The sequence below is a fragment of the Mus caroli genome, unplaced genomic scaffold (assembly GCF_978045245.1).
Source record: "Mus caroli unplaced genomic scaffold, Mus_caroli_1 scaffold_16, whole genome shotgun sequence".
NCBI classification, from domain to species: domain Eukaryota; kingdom Metazoa; phylum Chordata; class Mammalia; order Rodentia; family Muridae; genus Mus; species Mus caroli.
The window spans coordinates 97,700,998-97,723,182 of NW_028227271.1; the positions used below are offsets into that span (position 1 = coordinate 97,700,998).

General features: G+C 44.8%; 1 protein-coding gene and 1 pseudogene across 5 annotated transcripts in view; one reads left to right on the forward strand and one right to left on the reverse strand.

Moving 5' to 3' along the window:
- Nucleotides 1-6,239: 6,239 nt before the first annotated feature.
- LOC110309996 (NADH dehydrogenase [ubiquinone] 1 alpha subcomplex subunit 1-like) lies at nucleotides 6,240-6,649 on the reverse strand (annotated as a pseudogene).
- A 2,746-nt stretch (nucleotides 6,650-9,395) lies between these two features.
- The window catches only part of Osmr (oncostatin M receptor), a 57,461-nt gene continuing 44,671 nt past the window's right edge, over nucleotides 9,396-22,185 (forward strand). The window contains exon 1 of one of the 5 annotated variants that reach the window (XM_085831465.1): nucleotides 9,396-9,502. The gene's annotated coding sequence lies outside the window, so the exon portion shown is untranslated. The other 4 variants (XM_085831464.1, XM_021183607.3, XM_021183606.3 and 1 more) reach the window with 4 other exon arrangements.

The following is a 22,185-nucleotide window of genomic DNA, read 5'->3' on the forward strand; positions in this document are numbered from 1 at the left end:
CAGTCACACACACACATACACACACATACACACACATATACACATACACACACACACATATACTCATACACACACAGACACACAGACACATACATACAGTCACACACACACTATACACACACATACACACACGCATACACACACACTCACACACATGCACACATACACACTCACTTGCTCACAGAAGAAAAGAATAATTTAGCAATTTCTTTGCTAGTATAAATTCCACAAACAGGCATATAACCTTACTCCCTAAAGTAGCATAAATTATATGTTTTACATTCTTTTAGTTCTTATTAATAAACATGCATATGTGGGTAAAACACTATTTTTTCCCAGATTTAGAATGACGGGAGTCTATTTCTTGCTCTTTTCAATTGAACTTGATATTTTCCTGTCGTTAACTACACTTCAGAACCATAATTCTATAACCAAATTATGTTGTACTACTAAAAATATATTGCTAGTTATTAGCAAAGCTCTGTGTTTTTCCAGACTCCCTTGCTCACTTGGAGCAATGTGTTTTGTTTTGTTTTGTTTTGTTTTGTTTTGTTTTGTTTTGTTTTGTTTTGTTTTCCAGAGCTGAGGACCAAACCCAGGGCCTTGTGCTTGCTAGGCAAGCACTCTACCACTGAGCTAAATCCCCAACCCTGGGGTTTCTTGTTTTAACTTAGTTTCTACTGTGCCACTGAAGGAAATTTTTGGATAAGTAGTAATGAGCAATAGTTTTCTGGACTGGTATCTCTACCACCTGCACAAGGATATACTAAAAACAGGAGCCAAATGAACTAGAATGGAAATAAAACCTCGGTGCATTTTCACAGACAACCTATAGCCCAGTCTGGCTCTACGAGTGGGCTCAGCCGTGATGCTGGTCACCTCAGCTCACTCTATAATCTGTCAGGCCCTTGGAAGCTGGGTTCTACAGACCTGAAAGAGCGAGGCTGCTCTTAGAACCTCCTGGAATTACTGAGAAAACTAATTTTTTTTTAATATTTTTATTACATATTTTCCTCAATTACATTTCCAATACTATCCCAAAAGTCCCCCATAGCGCCCCCCACTTCCCTACCCACCCATTCCCATTCTTTTGGCCCTGGCATTCCCCTATATTGGGGCTTATAAAGTTTGCAAGTCCAATGGGCCTCTCTTTCCATTGATGGCCGACTAGGCCATCTTTCGATACATATGCAGCTAGAGACAAGAGCTCCAGGGTTCTGGTTAGTACATCATGTTGTTCCAACAATAGGGTTGCAGATCCCTTTAGCTCCTTGGGTACTTTCTCTAGCTTCTCCATTGGGAGCCCTGTGATACATCCAATAGCTGACTGTGAACATCCACTCCTGTGTTTGCTAGGCCCCGGCATCATCTCACAAGAGACAGCTATATTTGGGTCCTTTCAGCAAGATCTTACTAGTGTATGCAATGGTGTCAGCGTTTAGAAGCTGATAATAAAAAGAAATTATTTGAGGTATTTTTGTGTAACACACAAAATCCTAAGAAACTTCGGAAAGGGAAACTGAATAACTGAAGTCATTTGCAGCTTCAGTGCAAAGGCCTATGGGTTATTTTTGGTTTTGTTTTGTTTTAAATGCCTTTTAGATAGGCTGAAGCACATACACTGACAGCGGGGGGGATAGTCTTACCAAGGGTCACATGCCTACCTCCTTACATGTTGACAAGAGAAGGAGCTCATAAAAATTTTCACAACAAATTCCCTCACTCGAATTTTAAAGGCTGGGGGCAGTAATTTGAGAAGGCAAAGGGGTCTTGGAAAATTCACTGAGAAAGAACCTAAGTCCACTCTTCAGATCGCACATTTAAAAAAAACAACAACAAAACAAACAAACAAGTCAGCTTTTTCTTTTTTTTCCAAACAAAGAGAAGATAAAGACGAAGCATGCCTCTATGCAGGTCTGTAGGGGAATTTTCATGAAGACTTCACTGAAGTGACCAGACTTCTGGGCCTGGAGCCTCTTCCTGGGGGCGGCCTAGATACAAAAAGATAAAAGAAGAAACGATATATCTTTCCACTCATAGTAAAATAAAAGATCCAGCTATCCCCTGGGGACTAATGTTATAGCAACTGAACTACATCAAAATAAAATGTCTCTGGAAGTTAATAAACAACCACAGCCCAGGGGCTTGGAATTCATGAAGCGATGCTTACGCAGCAGACTTTTTTTAAAAGTCATCGACAACATTCCATCCTTGCCATTGCAATGCCCCTCTGCTAGCGAATCTGAGCCCATCAGATGGCAACCACTTACCTAAATCCTGCTCCTTGCCAGTGCCTCAGTCAATCTAAGTGGCTGTGGCTGTTCATTTCTTATGCTGCAGGCAATTCAATTTAATGTCCCCACTAAATTGTGTCAAGAAGCCAAGAGGGCTCACCCTCAGTTAATTATTTTTATTTGACTTTCTATAAAGGATGCTTGATAGAACCTGTGGCTAGGAATTGAGTTCACATCCGCACCGGAGAAGCTGGATTCTGATGGCGACAAAGGATGGCCGCAGCATCAGTACAGAAGCATTCAACAAACATCCAGCAACCAGAAGCTACCGCAGGCTGTCCAGGAGCGCTGCCCTTCTCTCGGACTTTTTGGTGAAGGTGCCTCAACCCCAGGAGAAGTCTGGTTCCCTTCAGTCAGGCCTTCAAAGAAAAGACCTCACAGACCTGCACACAGGCATGTCTCTACTAATCTAATCCGGACCTAATTGAATTCACAACCCACATTACCCATCCCCGGGACACTCGCCGCGAGTGGAACAAGGAGGTGTTCACACGTGAAAAGAAAAGGATCTATCTATTATTTGTCTTCACAGTCCCGGGTTCATCTCGATCCTTAGTAAACGGACCGTCTGTCAATCGGGTCAACCGCAGCAGTTTCTATGTAGCCCTTGGCAAGGAATGAATGGCTCAGGTCTCCCTGGATCTGCTGTGTGCTGGTGGTCCTTGCCCAGACAGCACAGGAGAGATGAGGGTACCCCTAGGTAGGGGAGGTTAGGCTGATTTCCGTCCATGTGGCAGGGCTTTTCTTTTCTTTCTATCCAGTAGCGGAACGCTCTTGGCCTCCTAGAACTGGAACTTTCCACCATCGGCTTGGCCCAGGCGCCAACCCTCTGCTAATGAACCTGGTACCCAGCAATTTCTCTGCCCGTAAGGACTCAAGAATGCACCTTGCCAGAGCAGAAACACTTAAGCATCCTTCAAAGGCTGCAGCCTCCTTTCAAAGGTGTGTCCACCTCACCTGAGGCAGGTGAGGTCCACCCTGGATATCTCTGCACTTTGAAATTAACCTTCTTAAGTGCTTAGTCCAAGCAGAGATTTTTAAAAAGGCTCAGATAAGACCATTTTAGGTGGATGACATAATGGACTGCATTAAGCATCATTTCTCAAAATGGCCTATCTCGAAGAGAAATCCTGAACTTCCTCTTTGGATAAGCTCAGGTGATTTCCATGGGCAGTGACAGAATTGCCCACGAATTCTCTTAAATTAAAAGATACCGTCTCTGGGGGTGGAGGGATGGCTATTCAGCTCAGTGTTACTGTCTTGTCGAACCTGATTTTGGTTTCCAGTCCTCATTTCTGTGGTCTTACAAAGGGCTGTAACTCCAACTTCAGGGGACTCAATGTTTTCTTCTGGCCTCCAAAGGTACCAGCACCATGTAGTCATAGGCAAACATAAATAAAATATTTAAGCCTTTAATATATAATCGATGGCTTTTTAAAAAAATTAACAACCCAAACATTGTTTTGTGAAGAAAGTTTATTCATTTTTAACAAACACTGGGCTACTCTGCCGGGTCTGGGCCTGCCTCTCCATTAGGCTTTGTGTTCCTGTGTTAAAGTCTTTCTCTGGACCTGGAATAGCTACTCCTCTGCCTAAGAGTTAGTGAGGAATTTCCAGGTCTTCTGTGGCTCCCGACAGCCCGTTTAACATCAACTTCCACTGAGCTGAGAAGTACCATCTGCCTCCAGGCTTCAGAACCATAGCCCTGTCTATGCTCTGATGCTGTGTGCTCCCCGCCCCCACCCACACAGCTCGGAAACTCCGTTTTGAGTTACTATTATAAACAGTATTATTCTGATAGGCACCTGTGTGCAGGTGAACTCTGATTTTGTAAGCATGGATGCCTCTGAGCCTAAATCACCAGTCAACTAAACAACTCTGTGTTTGTTTCTACGAACAAGGAAAGCATTCAGAAGAAAATAATGCTTTTTTTTAAAAAAAAAAAAAAACACTTATGCCTTGATCTTTAGGCTCATGCTTCAGTAATTTCTAGGAAGACAAGTTCTTACTGTTAACAGGGCATTAGTGTTCCAGTTTGTGGATGCATAATCTCATAAATCAAAGGATTTGAAAACAGACTCAGAAGGAAGCTTGAGAGGTCGTTTTATTAGCATTTGAGAGAGAAACCACAGGGCAGGTGAGCTATAAATCTCTGAAACTGCTGGAAGGGGTGTGGATAAAAAGAGGCAAAGTCATACTCTTTTCTATCAGGATCCAAGGAAAACAGGCAGGTTCAGAGATGGAGGTGAGTGGCTGCTGTAGGAAGTAGGAGGGTGACCTTAGAGAAAGACTGAGTCTTGAGTGTCAGAGCAAGCACGGTCAGGATCTTGTCTTGTGACCAAGACGGAGAATAGTGGAAAATGAAGATTTGCCCTTTGGGAGTTAGAACACAGAAGATCTGTAAGCCGCTCCATTGAATCAGGCTAAAGGGGGTGAAAGCACATTTTCTAATTAAGGGGATAATTATTCCTCTCATCTCCTTAGCATGCCTTCAGGGAAATGAGCGTCCCTGAGCGGTCTCATGGTCAAGTGACTGGCAGCCCCAGCTGTATCAACTCTTAATGGAGGGGATAAAAGTATGTCATGTTGAGAGATTTCAGAATGTCCTTCCTCTACCCTGGGTCAGAGGGAGAATTTCTTTTTTTTTTTTCTTTTTTCTTTTTTCTTTTTTTTTCTTTTCATCAGGAAGAAGGTAATGCCTTAAGGAAGGCCATTTGTTCCCTGGGAACATGACTTGGAAGGGAAGGGGAAGAGTGGAGAATGAGAGTCCTCCCCAGTCTCTCTCTTGCTTCCCAGAGGTGAAAGAGGTTGTACTTAGTCAAGGTCCCACCATGACTGTGGCTTTGGCATCAATTGAATCCACTGACACTAGGTGAAAACATTCAGATTACTTCTCTTTATAAGTTGGCCATCTCAGATTTTTGTTACAGTTACAGGAAACTGACTGACACTAAGTTTAAAACAAACAAACAAACGAACAAAACAAAACAAAAACAAACAAACAAAAAAACAAACTGTTCCTAGGAGAGGAAGGAGTTAGAAGTTACAAATGTGAAGACACACACCCCTAGTCACAGCTGAACAGCTCTGTTAAACTGACCTAGCATAGAGCACAAAGGATGTTTTTAGGTAAAATAAGGACACTTTTTAAAGGCACCAAGTGTGAGGAGCTGGCAGCCGACTGTGAACAGGAGGGCTACGTCTGACTAAAGGAAAGAGCAGAATGAGTTTCTCACATTCAGTGCCTTTGCCCAAGGCTAGCCCATATTCGTGTCGGGCGTGGTCATTAAAAATGTTATGAAGTTCTAAAGACATGAGTAGACTTAATGACAACTCAATGGAAACTATGCAAGTTGAGAAGCCCAGAGAAAGGATGGGACGGGGGGACTTTATGGTCACTTGAATCTATATCAAGGAGCCTACTAAATATATAATTGGAGTCTCAGAATGAGCCAAGAAAGACAAGGGGGCCCAACGTACATCTGACTGATACACTGACTGAAAATTCCTCAAGTTTGATTTGAAAAGAATCCATACATTTATAAACTTAAGAAGATCCGTGAATGTCAGTCAGGACGAACAAGAGCAATACTCTTTAAAGCTTCAGTGCACCAGTGACGAGCGAATGACATCTAAAGATCTGAAGAAAATATTCCAGTGACGAGCGAATGACATCTAAAGACGTGAAGAAAATATTCCAGTGACGAGCGAATGACATCTAAAGACGTGAAGAAAATATTCCAGTGACGAGCAAATGACATCTAAAGATCTGAAGAAAATATTCCAGGTCATCAGGGAAAAATTAGACACATTTTCTTGCTTTTTAAAATTTTTATTAAGCATTCCATAACATGAGCATAGTAAATAAATGCTATGGAGCCTTCTAGTGGGAAAAGATGACCATAGTTGAGTAATTTTCTTTTCATCAACCAGGAAAAGGCTATGTTAGTCCATGTTCTCCAGGCCCCTGGACACATAGTAGCAGTTGACTCCAGAGACAAGTCTATGCTTTCCATTAAATACCATTAGTACCGAATTCAAGCAACTCATTTTCCCTTGCCCCCGTTGGTTCACATGTGGATGTATGCAATGGACACCCCAGAGATGATCAATACACCCCCATAATGACGAGACCAGGGCGAATCTTTTGTTTTTAAACGATTTATTTATTTATTATATATAGGTACACTGTAGCTGTCTTCAGACACACCAGAAAAGGGCATCAGATCTCGTTATGGATGGTTGTGAGCCACCATGTGGTTACTGGGATTTGAACTCAGGACCTTTGGAAGAGTAGTCAATGCTCTTAACCACTGAGCCATCTCTCTAACCCCAGGGAGAATCTTGAACCACATCTCTGCATCATTACTCACACTCCAAGTCATCACTGGCTCCTCAGAGGTGACCCTGGCTCCATATTATCTGTGTGAGATGTGTGTGTGTGTGTGTGTGAGTATAGATGTAAGCATACCTAGATGTGACTGACATGACAGACATGTGGACATGTGGATGCCAGATGACAATATTTGAAAGCCATCTCCCTCCACCTTGAACTAGAGCATACAGATTCGGAAGTGGAAACAACCTGGTCTGGAGTACTGATGAAGGGCTCACAGTAGGAACGAATATTGTCTGGTCAGTTGCACATAAGTGACCACTGATGTCATAAAGGAACATGGTCATGTAGGAAACTGGGAAAGAAGAGGCAAATGTCAGTCATGGGAAGGATCCTGTGACCCATCAAGTTGTTGGGGACAAGTGAGAATAAGCAGCCCCACAAGGTAACAGAGCAATGAGAATTGGGTATGATGGCATGCATATCTTTAGCCTCAGCAGAGGCAGGTGGGACTCTGAGTTCAAGGCCAACCTCATCTACCAAGTGAGTTCCAGTACAGTCAGGGCTTCACAGGTGAAACCCTGTCTCGAAGAGACAATGGACAATGACACTGGAAAAGCAGGGGGGGGCTTCCTTATAGAAATCAGAAGGCAGCCAGAGAGCCAAGGATGGGGTCTAAGAGAAGAATAACATCTGTGTTCCTGCCGTACAGTTATATCAGCGCTAAGCAAGGATGGAGATTTCAACCTTCAGCTTAATAAGTCACTGGCATTTTTCATCTTTCTGTCCGGGTTATTTTTGGGCCTCTTTTAAAAACTAACCTTTGGCATGCAACCTGTGAGAGAGCATCCTAGGCTCACACAGCAGCACAAATGTGACAGCATTTAACCTCTGAAGCCTGTCTTCCCACATCTCTGGAGGCCAGGAGAGTGAGGCCAAGTAGTTATTGGCATAAGCTCCTTCTCAGCGGCTCACAGGACAATCTCTTACCTGCCTCTCTCCCAGCTTCTGCTGGGTGTCAGCAGTCCTTGCCCTGTGTGAGATAAAATAGGTTCAGAGTCTGTCTTCACAGACGTACAGTGTTCATTCTGGGGGTTCATGTCCAGATGCACATCTCCTTATAAACACGGACATCACTGTGTTAGCCCACAGGGACCTCTTCTTCATTCAATTAACCCCGAAAGACCACTGTTTCCAATTATGGTCCCTCCCATGCTGGGCTTTGGTGAGAATTGGGGAGGATTGTGCTTATGTGTCCACAGCCACTCAGATGTTGAATAAAGGAACACATATAAGAAGTTAGAATGGGACAAAAGTAAATGAATTAATGAATTAAATGAAGACACTACTTTTTTTTTTTTTTTTTTTGGACAAGCTATTATGTAGACCAGGCTGACCTGGAGCCCACAGAGATCTGTCTGTCTCTCAAGTATTGGGATTAAAAGCATGCCCTGCGGGGGGATGACATTTGAAATGTAAATAAAGAAAATATCCCATAAAAGAAAAAAAAAATAAAAGCATGCCCTGCTACTACATTTTGACATAGTCTTTTCCAACAATACTATTAACAGGAGTCTAAATTAAGTGGATATTCATCCAAAGAACTCAACCACAGAAATTCTTGTACATCCATGTTTATTCCAGCACTCTTCATGGTGGCTGAGCTACAGAGCCAACACAGACACTCAACAGTAGAGAAGTGGTTGAGGGGAACGTGTATGCACACACAGTCAAACTTTTTTCCTGACACATAGAAAAAAATCATATTACTTATAGGACAATGAATGAGATGAAGATAATATCATTAAGCAAATTAAGCCAATATCAGGGAGAAAAATGTCACCAGGTTTTTTCCCCCATTATTTGCGGTTCCTAGATTTCATATAGATACATAAAGTTATGCAATCAGGTATGACACTGAAGTGGAATTAGAACTGGCTTGGGGGACACTGGTGGACAGAGAAAGCAGGGGAGATCCGGGGGAGAATACACTCTATATACATACACGGAAACCGAGAGAATTCGCTCTACATACATGCATGGAAACCAAAGGCCGTATTAACCCGATGACTCTTGTTTAATATGGGCATCTGCTGTAGGAAACACCTCGCTCAACTGACACACCCGCACACCATTTTCATAGATAAATAGAATCAAAAAGCCTTTTTAATGGGTGAGAACCTGGCTCCACACTGCTCCGAGGATGTTGGCATGGCCACACTAATGGGCTCATTTAAAGTAAGTAATAAAGCGTGTGGCAAAGGAGCACACATTATTTCCTAGACACGATGTACCTTTTTCTAATTCTCTTCAAATACTTACTGTGTACTCCAGTCTTTGAGGCACCATTAGGTATTAGGTATTTAGAGGATTAATATCTTTAATAATAATAAAAAAGATCCTTTCCTCAATTGTCATTAGGGAGGAAGAAAAAGCATGTACAGACACGAAAGTAAGGCTTTGTAACTAGTGTTTCTGACATTGTTTTGAGGCGTCCCAATACCTCAGTTACTGATTCTAAGACTGATTTGTGGATCCACAAGTTCTGATCTATAGCCATTTCCCTCAGTCTCCTTCCATTTGTGACTTGTAGGTAGTTTCCAAATGTGAACTGAACTATGGCTTGAAGCAAGGTATAGTGTGCAAGTGGGCGGTTCTCCAGGCTTCTTGGCCTAGCGACAAGTGGAACTTGTTGCCACACCTCCTGTGGCGATCGTTTCGTGCCAGTTCCCAAAGTCGACGTGGCTGTGGACATTTTACCATGCAGCCATAAAGAGAGGTCAAAAATGTCTTTCAAGTGCTGGGTTAGTAAAGATCTGATGGCGTTCTAAGGAGAGAAAGGAACTTGGATCTTCGTGGACAAAGAACTCAGGTCTGTAGCTGAAGGAGGCGTGGTCACACAGGGCGTTTCCAGGTCCTGTAGAGGAAGCACAGTCCATAGATCTCTGTTCTAACAAGTTTGTCTTGCTCTGAACGCCGAAAGTCAACTCGATCACAAGTTTGATCCAAGAGTTTGACATTTCAGGTAATTTTCAGACGGAGCGCTGGGGTTGGATCTCCCGGGCATCACAATTGGCTCTGTGCAGGACACCTGGCACGGGGCACTGGGTCGCAGCTCGTCCCCTCTCCCTCCAGAACAACGATGCTCAAGGACCAGCTTTTCCTTCCCAGGCCTCTCCCACTTCCCTTCTTACCGGTGCTGCCCGCTCGGTCCCAGGAACCGCGCCCGTCGCAGGGTCCCGATCGTTCCCCCCTACATCCCCTTGGGACCAGGAGGCAAATTCCTGTGGGTCCCAGGAGTGCCAAAAGTGCTCAGCGAGACGGGAAATTGCAACAGTACTGGCCCCTCGGCCCTCCCCCGGCGCTTTCCCGTAACTCCCGCCCCTGGACACTTGCCCCGTAGTTGATTCATAGCTGGGGCGCGGGGCCGCCTCCACACGCCTGGACAGACGTCCGCGCCCGTTCCCCTGTGAGGCCGAGGACCGGCCAGGCTCCGGAGCAGGTCGCCAGGCGGGTGAGTACGGGACCCGTGTGCCCGCGCTGCCCGTGCGCCGCCTCCATCCGCTTTCCGACGGGCGAGCCGAGAGCTTTGGTGCCCCGCGCCTCTGCCCTGTCCTGCGTTAGTTTTGCCTCCCGAGACTGCACTCTCAGGAGCCGCAAGAGGTTGTGCCAGAAAAGTGCCGCCTAATTGGTGGGTAACTCTAAAAGACTAGATACTCTTAGCGTGCACGTCGCTGGGACACCAGTCCAGGCCTGCTTTGAGGTTCACCGTCCCCTGGCCTCTCACTCAAGCAGCTGGGGAAACACTTGCTGAGTTAGAGCTCCCATTTGGGCCAATTTGGTTTCTCTCACAATACCCCGTGGGAGTGGGAGTTGATGGTTTTCCCCAGCCTCTTACTTTCCAGTCCTTAACTCTCACCCGTCCCTGTCATTTCTCTGGGACTAGGTGCTTCCCTCTCCACTCAGAGAAGAGCACCTGCATAAGACAGCCCGTGGGGGCTGAGCTTCTATGCAGGTGGGGAGAGCAGGTACCACCTCTCAAGCTGCTTGAACGGAAGTGTCACCACTAACAGGCAAGGATGCGCGTAGGGGTCAGTGTCTCTGAGACTAGGTACCAGAGAGATGCTGAAGCCGGAGCATGAATACAGGTTCCCTGTAACAGTTCTTGATGGGCCGCTTGTTCACACACTCTTCATCTGTGCTTCCATCTTCCCTGCCTGCCTTGTGAGTGACCAGAGGCACAGATATAGGGATTACTTTCAGACAGACAGATGCTACCTGCTTGCAGGACATGGTGAAAGCGCTTTGAGATCAAGCTGTTTTTCAGCTCAGAACTCGTGGACGTGAGGATCGATGTAAGCAAAGCAGACAGAATTGAAAGTGGAAGCTAGGTGCAGACCAAAGGCATTCTGCTTTTGAGAGGTGGTGGTGGTGGTGGTGGATGTCGGGAGAGAACTGTGTGTGGGGGGGTGGGGGGCGGGTCTGGGGGGCGGTATCCCCAATAGGTCCTAACCCTGATGTAAACAGAGTTGGAACCGGGGTCAGGTTACCTTTTACATCTTACTTTCAGTTTTCTTGTTTACACAACAATAAGGTTTCCTATAACTTTTGACCAGGAACTGTGTGCTTCATTTTAAGCGAGTTATGGCAAATAGTTAGATGAGAGAGTGGAGACTTCACTTCCATGTCTCATAGCCTCTCTGCTATACTTCCAATATTGTTTCCGGAGTGGGGCTGAGGTCTCTTGTACTGCTGTTTTGCCTGGGATGAGTCACAGGAGTTCCCCAGTTGACTTGTGTTTGAGAATCATTCTTGGTCTTTTTCAACCACACCTACATCTGACACCTCCTGGGAATATCTCAGCACAGTGAGGGATGTTCCCAGGCTAGGAAGGTCCACTACTTTCACTGCTGGGCAGAGCTAGGTCAGCGCCACCACTGGCCTCTGTGGGGCTCTTGAGTCCCGTTCTGTCTCTTGTTTGTTTTTCATCAAAGGCAGAGAGAATGTGAGAGAATGGGACTGGTGCTAAGGGTCCAGAGGAACTTAAGCCACAAGAGCACTCACTGTGGATGGCTTTCCCGGTCTCCTTCTCTTCATCTGCACAGCCCAGAGTCTACCTGTTCCTATCCCCACCCCACCCTCCACCCCATCATCACCTGCCTGGGGACCCCATCTCCAGTGCACAGGAAGTCCGTGGGTGTTGATGTTTTTGTTTTCCTTCATCCCGGGAAAAGAACCCAGTCTGGCACCTTGGTACAGTTCTGAAAGAGTGGCTGTCCACCATTCTGCCGGTGTCAATGTTGGTGCTTTCCCCGTGGGAACTGGGCTGAATGTTTACAGACTCTGAAAGGAAATCACAGTGTGCACTCTCGGGCTCGTTTATGGGAACAGTAGGTTTGGCCCTCTTCTCTGGACAGGAAACCTTTCCTAGAGAGGGGAGAATAAAAAACAAAACAAACAGCACACAGTGAGATGGAAGCAAAGCACAAAGCGTTTTTGCATCTTTTTTGAGAAGACGCCTCCCTAAAGCAAACTTCCTTGTCCCTACCTGAGGGTTTCTTTCTCTGTCGCTGACCCTGGCTTCCCAGTCTTCCTTCCCCCACACTTTATTCTCTGGCTTCCCAGGTCTTGCTTACCTTCTATTACCTTTGAACTGGGTTGCTTTGAAGTAACCCAAACAACAGCTCTCCTTACTCTGACAGTGGAGACAAAGTGGCTGCAGCAAGAGCCAAGTATAAAACTAAGGCTAACCTTAAACTCAGAACTCCCCCCCCCCACACCCCACACCCCCGCGCTCCTGGATGCAGAGATGCTTTATGGTTTTCATTATAAAACCAGTTATCTCTTTGTACCCGGCCTGTTTCTAGCCTGTGTTCTTCCCAGTGATCCTTGAGCCTCTTTCTTGTCAATGCCATGATGCTAAGTACTGGAGCTCTAATAGTATATTTCTAAGTCTAAAATATATATTTATATTTCTTTCAAAACAGATTTCAGAGATGCTTCTCCTGCATTTTTTACCGTTCTTGTTAAGTTCCTCATCTGTTTGGTTTAATAAAGTTCGGTGGGAATTTTTTTTACCGAGTCTGCAGTTATCAGCAGTGATTGTTCCTCACTGTCCACTCTAATATGAACACCAAGCATGGAGGAGACAATGGTGTACAGGTAGGGGTTGGCCTTTAGCAAGTGGCTCACCTGGTTTCAAGTACTGACTTGATAGGTGACAAGCTGTGTCACAGGGCAACTTACCTTTGACTTACGTTATCTTTAGCATCCTTGTTTGCTTCCAGGGATAGTAGTAGACTCGCCTCCATAGGGCTTTTGGAAAATTCATCCTCTAGCTCACTTAACAAAGCAGCAGGCAAGACATTGGTCTCCAGGACACAGTATCTGACAGCACTTTCACATCTCAATGTAAGCCTACATTGGGCTGTTCTGAGTGTCTTGCTGATAGTGGGAACTAACCAACCCTCGCCTTTATTTATCGATAGCATTCTAGAAAACACACGTGTGCAGTAAATGTTGGCTGCAATCCACATGCTGTTCAGTCACCAGGGGTTGTGGCTTATTTGCCAATTTCTCTACCAAGTCTACTTTAAAGTGTGCCCTGGGTTTTTCACTCCGAACAAGCAATCGCATGGCTTCCATGACCTCTAACATAATCAGCTGCTGTCCGTCCTCACTCCACATTTTTGAGTATATAATCTTTCAATGAAGTCTAAAATTACATTGCAAGTAATTATACTTCCTATTTGCGATATGTGGGGCTGATGTGCTGTATAAGCTGTTTTCTTTGAATATTGCATGGTAGGTGCCAAGCACACATCTCAGTCAATAAAGTGCTTGCTGAGAAAAGAATGAGTCCCTGAGTTTGATCTTCAATACCTGTGATGTAAAACAAACAAAGAAGAGAAAAGCCAGGCAGGGTGACAATGGCTTCTAATTCTGCAGCTGTGGAAGTAGAAGCAGCTAGATCCCTGGGACTCACTGGCCAGCCATCCTAGCCTAAGTCATCTAGCACTTAGTCCTAATGAGACACCCTGCCTCAAAACGCAAGGTGGATAGATCCTAAGGAAAACACCTAAGACTGACCAATGCCCCCCCCCACATTTACATATATAGCCAGAAAAACTCACACACACGTCTATGCTACATAACTAAATTAAGATATTTTGGATTAATTTAACTTCCCATATACATTTAGCGTCTATTCATCAGAAGAATGGAAATATGTTTTTCCACTCAGGACACGGTTACTTATTGCAATTGGAATGTATTAGTTTAGTGTCTGCACTGAGGGCCTACAAGCTCACAGGTTTTAAACATAACAAAGGACACCCTAGGCTTATTCGGGTCCTAAACATTGTTAACCTCTTTCAGAGCTGCTTAGTTGCCATGGCTTAGAATAAAATCAGAAAACAAAGTCAGCTAGTCAATTCTCCTGGCAGATATGGTGCAAATGTAAATTTTTAATTGAAATTCTCAAAAAGTAAACAGAGTAATTACTATCAAAAGCTCGCAAAGGAGGATTAACTAGAATAAAGGTCATGCATCCAGAGAAAAATATAGATCAAAGAAAGCAAAAGCCCTTTCAGGACACAACGAAAAGAAACCAATAAAGAAGAAACTGAGATGTGAAGTATCAGTTTAACAGTTCTAAAAGCAAGCAAAGAGACCATGCTGAGAGGAAAGAACAGTTAAGGGGATACACAAAGAAAAACAGAGAACAATATCGACAAAAGCAAGCAAGCAAGCAAATATATGTGCAGCTAAACTTCATTAAAAACCGATTCAAACCCCAACAGTTATACCCTGTTAAATAAGTACATTTATTACATTATTTAATACACACGCATGCATGCATGCACACCCGCACAGGTAGGGAAGAGGACCTGTGTGGAGGACTGCTTCCAGACAGGGTGCTATGCTTTAGCTAGAACAGGGACAGACCTGTTGAAGCTGCTTATCGGAGGAGTCAATTGCAGGAGGCTTAGCTTCGTCAGTCATCAGTGGATACGGTCAGTCACGATGCCCAGTGCTGTGCATTTCCTGCAGAGAGGCTCCGGTGCAAATGCTGCTCTGAAGTTTGCTTGTCCACTCAGTATCTTGGAAGACCCCTTTATGTCAATACATATGTCTACTTTAACCTCCTCTAACACTGGAGTTTCCCCTTGTGGGGATGCCTGGTGTTTAACATTTCCGGTTCCTCTGAATGGTCACATGATATGTTTGTTTTATCTGTAGGGTAAAAGCCTAACAATATAGTTATAATTGGTTCTGGATGGAGTCAATGCACACTGTAAGCTAATGGAGTCAACATGTGAGGTTGCCCTCCTGGATTCTCAATGAGCAGTGTGATGTGTGTGTCTTGAACACTTACTGGTGAACAGCACTGGTGATCTCAGGAGCATTTCTATCTCTGTTGTTGCCCAGACATTTGTGTGTACAATCATGGCTCTCCTTGTTTATTGTAACTGTTTTGAGACAAGGCCTCACTGCATAGCTGTGGGCTCTCCTAGAGCTTGTTATGAAGATCAGGCTGGCCTCAAACTTGCTGTAATCCTCCTGCCTCTGCCCACAAAGTGCTAGCATAACAGGCATGCACCACATATCCATTTTAAGTTGACTTTTATTAATTCCTAGTAATCTTTCTTAATTTCTTTTTTTTTTAGTATTTGCTTTTTCTTCTTTTCTTGAATTACACATTCCTGTTTTCTGTAGCTGTTTGCCCTTTAATCTTATTTTTAGCAGATTTCTGCATATTGGGAACCATAACTCTTTATTGTACATTTCTAGTTAATATTAAATCTTAAAAACATGTGTGTGTAGTCAGGAAAGCAACCTTTATCTTTACTGCTTTACTGCTTTTTGGTTTTGTATGATGCCTGCCAGATTACAAAAACAAAACAAAACAAAAAAAAAAAAAAACAACAACAAAACCCCAAACAAACAAAAAACAAAACAAAACTACCCAGACACGTTTTATTGAGCGGCTTTTGCTGGTTTATCTGGAGTGTCTTTTGCTGGAAGGAGTAGAAATAATGATAAGACCCACTGGATTTACTATGGGAACTCTCTCTTAATCTCAATCCATTACTCCTCCTGTCTCCTCACAAATATAGCCTCTTTCATTCTCATTTACAGAAGTCACTTGGTCATACAGCAGCTAAGTGGTGCTGACCCTATTAGTCTCCTATCACAGTCCAGGACAGAGCAGATACTCTTTGTTATTGTTCTAATGTCATTCATGGGAACAGTATAGTTCTTCTCAAACGATTTTGATACTACGTTTAGCATATACTAAATTTCTGCATCTCTTTTAATCTGGAATATTCCTTGGATTGGGGTTTCCATTTCTTCTTTTGGCTTCGCCGGTTCAAAGCTTACAGACTAAGCATTAACTAACTGAAGCTGAGGTCAAACATCCCAGAAATGTTTAACTGAACATTGAGTTAGAACTAATTCAGCTCCTTAAGACAGGATTTGCTTTACGAACTTGGTGGACAGATGTTATCCAGATGTTATCCACTGGAGAGATGCACAGTGAGGATGGAGAAGGAATTCTGAACAGGGGCATTTGTCCTGGGGGTGGAGCCTGAGCAGAAGGGAAACTAGAGGGTGGGGCTGGAGTGAGGTGGGGCTTCGAGTCATCAGTCTTATAGAGAAGCGATGAGAATCCCTCAAAGGGGCTTCCCAATCCTAATGGCAGTGCCCTTGAAAGAGGAGACGATGCAGAACCTCCTCCAAACACATGACACTCCGCGCTGTCGCACAGAACTCGCGATGTTGACTTCCAATGTTTCCTCGTTGAGGTTGAAACCGATTCTTGCTATGATTTCAATTTTTAGAAATTTGTTGAGACGTGTGGTTTACCATATAACCTCTCTCGGAGACCATTCAATTCTAAAAAAACCCCCGACTTTCTAGCCCCCACCCCAACACACGCGTAAAGAGAGAGAGACACACACAGACAGACAGACCGACAGAATGGCATTTGCATGCGATAGCAGTGGCTCACCCAGCCAGATTTTAAGAATTTGGCAACACACCCAGGTTTGAGGGAGCAAAGGACTGTTGCCACTGCTGTGTCTCACGAGGCTTATCTGTGGTAGAGAAACTTCCCAGGGATATCTTAGTCGTGCTGAGCAAGTCATCCTGGTACGGTCCTCGGCTGTACGTTTAGTGCCTGTGTAACATTCACACGGAAGGAGAGTCAGAGGGCCTGGAGTGAGAATAGGAGTGTGCAGATACGATTTAAAGAGCTGCCACGACCGCCAAAGAACACAGTGAAGCAAGCAAGACTGTCACATATGTGAGGTGTACTAGGTTGATATAATTGATCAGAATCCCAAGATGAAGAGAGGCAGGGGGAGGGGCAGCTCCCCAACCCCATGTGGGCCAAAGATTATGAACTGGGTAATATTTGGTGACAGAAGATAAAAAGATCTAAAAAGAAACTAATTGGTGTTTTTCATTAAAATAAGTTGAAAGAGGAGAGGAGAAGCTGGGAGAAAACTAGCATGCGTTTTTCTTCATTTCCCAGATGTTTCCTGAACGGCAGCTGTGTCATAGGACTCTGGTGCATGGTGTGTCTCAGACACAGATCTGCTCTCTCTAGTGCCACAGAGTCCATTGGATAATGGGGAGAGGCGAAAACCAACAGATTCGGGGAAAGGACTTGGCGGCGCCGATAGACACACCCCTCACCGTCGTTTTCTTAGTGAAAACGGGGAGTCATATACTGCTGAGAGTAGGGAGCTTCTGAGCCCGCTGGGTGAATTTGAGGCTAGGTGCCTGGACGTGATGTACCCCGGGCAGTGGGGAATCTCTCTGCTCCATAAGTAGGTACTGGTCTACCAGCCCACACACCCTCCTAGCCACCCACAGGGCTCATCCTTGAGAGTGCTGTATAGCTAAGCTTACCCTGGGTTTTAATATTTCTCTGCATGGTACATATGCAGTCAGTGGAGACAGCGTAGGCCGTTGTCTTAGTCAGGGTTTCTATTCCTGCACAAACATCATGACCAAGAAGCAAGTTGGGGAGGAAAGGGTTTATTCGGCTTACACTTCCATGCTGCTGTTCATCACCAAAGGAAGTCAGGACTAGAACTCAGACAGGTCAGGGAGCAGGAGCTGATACAGAGGCCATGGAGGGATGTTCTTTACTGGCTTGCCTCCCCTGGCTTGCTCAGCCTACTCTCTTATAGAACCCAAGACTACCAGCCCAGAGATGGTCCCACCCACAGGGGCCTTTCCCCCTTGATCACTAATTGAGAAAATGCCTTACAGTTGGATCTCATGGAGGCATTTCCTCAACTGAAGCTCCTTTCTCTGTGATAACTCAGCTGTGTCAAGTTGACACAAAAATAGCCAGTACAATTGACCCCTTGTCAACTTGACACACAAACACATCACTAGTAAGCCTCAACCCTTACATTCTTATTCATCCCCAAGATCTAAATAACTTTAAAAGTCCCACAGTCTTTACATATTCTTAAAATTTGAATCTCTTTAAAATATCCATCTCTTTTAAAATCCAAAGTCTTTTTACAATTAAAAGTCTCTTAACTGTGGGCTCCACTAAAACAGTTTCTTCCTTCAAGAGGGAAAATATCAGGGCACAGTCACAATCAAAGCAAAAATCAATCTCCAACCGTCCAACGTCTGGGATCCAACTCACGATCTTCTGGGCTCCTCCAAGGGCTTGGGTCACTTCTCCAGCCATGCCCTTTGTAGCACACACGTCGTCCTCTGGGCTCCAGATGCCTGTACTCCACTGCTGCTGCTGCTCTTGGTGGTCATCTCGTGGTACTGGCATCTCCAAAACACTGCGTGACCCCTTCAGTCCTGGGCCTTCAATTACAACTGGGGCTGCACCTTCACCAATGGCCTTCCATGGCCTCTCACAGTGCAGAGCCTGAGCTGCTGTGTGACCCCTTCATGCCTTCAAAACCAGTACCACCTGGGTGACCCTTACACATTACCAAGTCCCACTGCAGAAGGAGTACAACCTTGCCCATCTCTGGAACACAGCCTCTTTGTGCTTTCAGAAAACACTTCCCAGAAGATGTCACCTCAAGATGCTGGTCTCTTCTTAATCACCGCTAATTTCTTAGCTCCAGCTAAACAGCATCAATAGTCCCAGTAATGCAAAGTTTTTGCTTTAGTAGTTCTGGTATCTTGTTAATCACAGCTGATTCTTCAGCCCCAGCTAACCAGAACTACAAAATCTTCACAATAAAAACAGCAATGGCCCTGAAAAGAGTCTTTAATTTTCCCTCTGAAATTTCACAAACCAGACCTCCATCTTCTGCACTGTTCTCAACATTATCTTCCAAGCTCCTACACAACATCTGACAGAGCTCTTAACAACGAATGGATCTTCAAGCCCAAAGTTCCAAAGTCCTTCCACAGTCCTCCCCAAAACATGGTCAGGTTGTCACAGGAATACCCCACTCTGCTGGTACCAATTTGTCTTAGTCAGGGTTTCTATTCCTGCACAAACATCATGACCAAGAAGCAAGTTGGGGAGGAAAGGGTTTATTCGGCTTACACTTCCATGCTGCTGTTCATCACCAAAGGAAGTCAGGACTAGAACTCAGACAGGTCAGGGAGCAGGAGCTGATACAGAGGCCATGGAGGGATGTTCTTTACTGGCTTGCCTCCCCTGGCTTGCTCAGCCTACTCTCTTATAGAACCCAAGACTACCAGCCCAGAGATGGTCCCACCCACAGGGGCCTTTCCCCCTTGATCACTAATTGAGAAAATGCCTTACAGTTGGATCTCATGGAGGCATTTCCTCAACTGAAGCTCCTTTCTCTGTGATAACTCAGCTGTGTCAAGTTGACACAAAAATAGCCAGTACAGCCGTGGAGTACCCCACAGCTCTCACCTTGGACTTTGTCATATTAGATTTCTGCCTTGACAGTCATGTAGTCCCATATGGTACTTGGCTTTCTTCTTCTGATAGAGGAATTCTGTATATTTAGCTGGTTGCTTAAGATCTTCTCTTGCAGGTCAAAGAAGCATCTTAAACTTTCATCTGCAGCTGAGTTTCCGATAGACTCCCAATCCATCCATTTGCGTCTTCTGCCTTGCTAAATGGGGGCGTTAGCCAAAGGGCTTGAGCTGAAAAATTTTGATGGTTCATTTGGTTCCCACTCCATGGCTTATCAGCCCTGCCTTTGAAATCTCGCCCTAACACCACCACACTTCCACAGTCCAAACCCTGCCCTCTACTCTCACCTGGACTGTTGATTCTGACACTGTGGCTTTCTACTCCTGGTCCCCCAATTCTTTCTGCATCTCTTGGTCTCTGCTCTGTGTACATCAACCCAATATACCTCTGTGGTTTCCAGTGCCTCACCATGGCAGCCCACAGGATTCAAATATGCCTGCTCTGTCTGCTCTGCTCTGCAGAAACTTCCCATCTCATCCCAGGACTGCCTTCCCTGCTCCTCCGCTCCCTTCAGCACATCTTTCTCCTATTTGTTCTTGATCTTCTGGCCTTTCTTCCTCCTCCTTATCGTCCCATCAAAACAATAGGTGACACCCTCAGAGTAGGCTAATTTGGGAAGGCTCTATTACCAGGCATAGTGCTTCCCCCCTCCCCCCCCCCCCGCCCACCAAGGTTTGCAAGTGAGTGATGTCTATTTCTCCATAGCCTCTGACTGTTGGAGGGTTACTCCTGTGTGGTTTTCAGGAGAAATGCTCCATTGAGTCTCCAAGTTGTTGCACCGACAACTCTCATCCTGCCCATTTTAAAGGACGTTATTGATTTTGCCAGGAGGACTGCAGGCAACAGTGACACCGACAGCAGCAATGGCACAAACAAGTGGAGCCATACTTAGTAGCAGCCATTTCAGAGGCGTGGGGACCTTATTGCCAAGCCTAGAACCTGAGCCTGACCTTGGAGTCCACAAAACGGAGGCTGTTGTCTGACCTCCATGTGTACCACATGGAATGAAAGTGCATGTGCACACACATACACACACATATATATACATACAAACATACATACATACATACATCATACATACATACATACATATATACAGACACACATATATACACATAAACATTTACAGACACACATATGCACACACATACACACACTTATATACACATATACATGTAGACACATATACAGACACATACACACACACATATACAAACACATATACAGGCATACATACACATACACACATGCATACTTATATACACATATACACTCATACATACAAACATATAAACACACACAAAACACATACATGCACACATCTATACACACATATACACATGCATGCTTATACACACACATACACACTCATACACATATATACACACACAGACACAAAGATACACAGACACACAGACACACAGAGAAACACACTAAATAAATAAATGTAATAATGTGTAAGCTTACCTACTATTTCTGGACATTTTCCGATTGTATTGTCAAACTGTGGCTGGCTGAGGAGCCCCAGATGTGAAGACAGTTAAACAGGAGAAAGGCAGATTGTAGATGACAAGAAATCAGAAGCAATTCTGTCTTTATGGCTGCTGGAGACGCCCGTGAGACCTATACGGTGGTCTTTGCGAATACCTGTTTTCCAGTTGCGTTCCTGGTGACCTTTCACCTCTCGTTTCTGCTTACCATCACCTCTGAATTTCTCAGCTGAGTATTTCTGTACCTGGAACTTTAACTTCTTGATGTAATGCCATGTGTTTAGAAATGTTTTAAATAGCCCTGTCATAGAGAAATCATTTGAGGTGCATACCAGCTCCAGAGCCCTCGGTTTCAACTTTCTGACATGAGAGTTCCTTCCCACAGAGGCTCCTTCACGTCCCAAGAGTGAGTTGGGAGGGGACAGTGCTAAGTGCCTGGACCCAGAACTGAAGTCACTCTCAGCAGAGCGGCACACACGTCCGGTCCCACTAGGCCTCTTCCTTTGCTCCCTGGGTTCTGCGCACACACGTTTTCTCCCTGACTTAACTCTCCCCTCTGGTTCTGGCATTCCGTTAGCGTGTGCTGTTGTAAGTAGAGATCAGTTATGAATGGAATGATGCGTTTGCCAAGAATAGAATGCAGTGCTGACAGAAATGTGCAGAAAGGCTGGCTGCTGCTTCAGAGCTCTCTGGTGTCTGTCATAGTCCTTTCCTTTATCCAGTTCTTGTCTTTGTTGTGGTTCCGATTTACCTGTAAAACACTCTTTGAGAATAAACAGGTGTGACAGTGGAACTCATAAACAGACTCACGGAAGGTCTAGCTCTGGAACTCAAAAATCTGGGCAGCAGGGCGAAGGCAAGACTCGTCTAAACATGAATCTCTGCTGACCCAGAGTCCTAAAGAGAAAAGTAAAAGATCAGGGCTTCCCCTGACTACTGGGCTTTCAACCATTAAACGAAGAACGAAGAACGAGCTGGTCTTTTTGAGGTCATCCAGCCACCTTGTCTCTGCCCCCAGATTGTTCTCTGATCACAGCACCTGATAAGTCAGTGGCTCCCTTTTCTTTTCTTTTTTTTTTTTTTTATGAGTAACCACTCCAAGAATGTTTT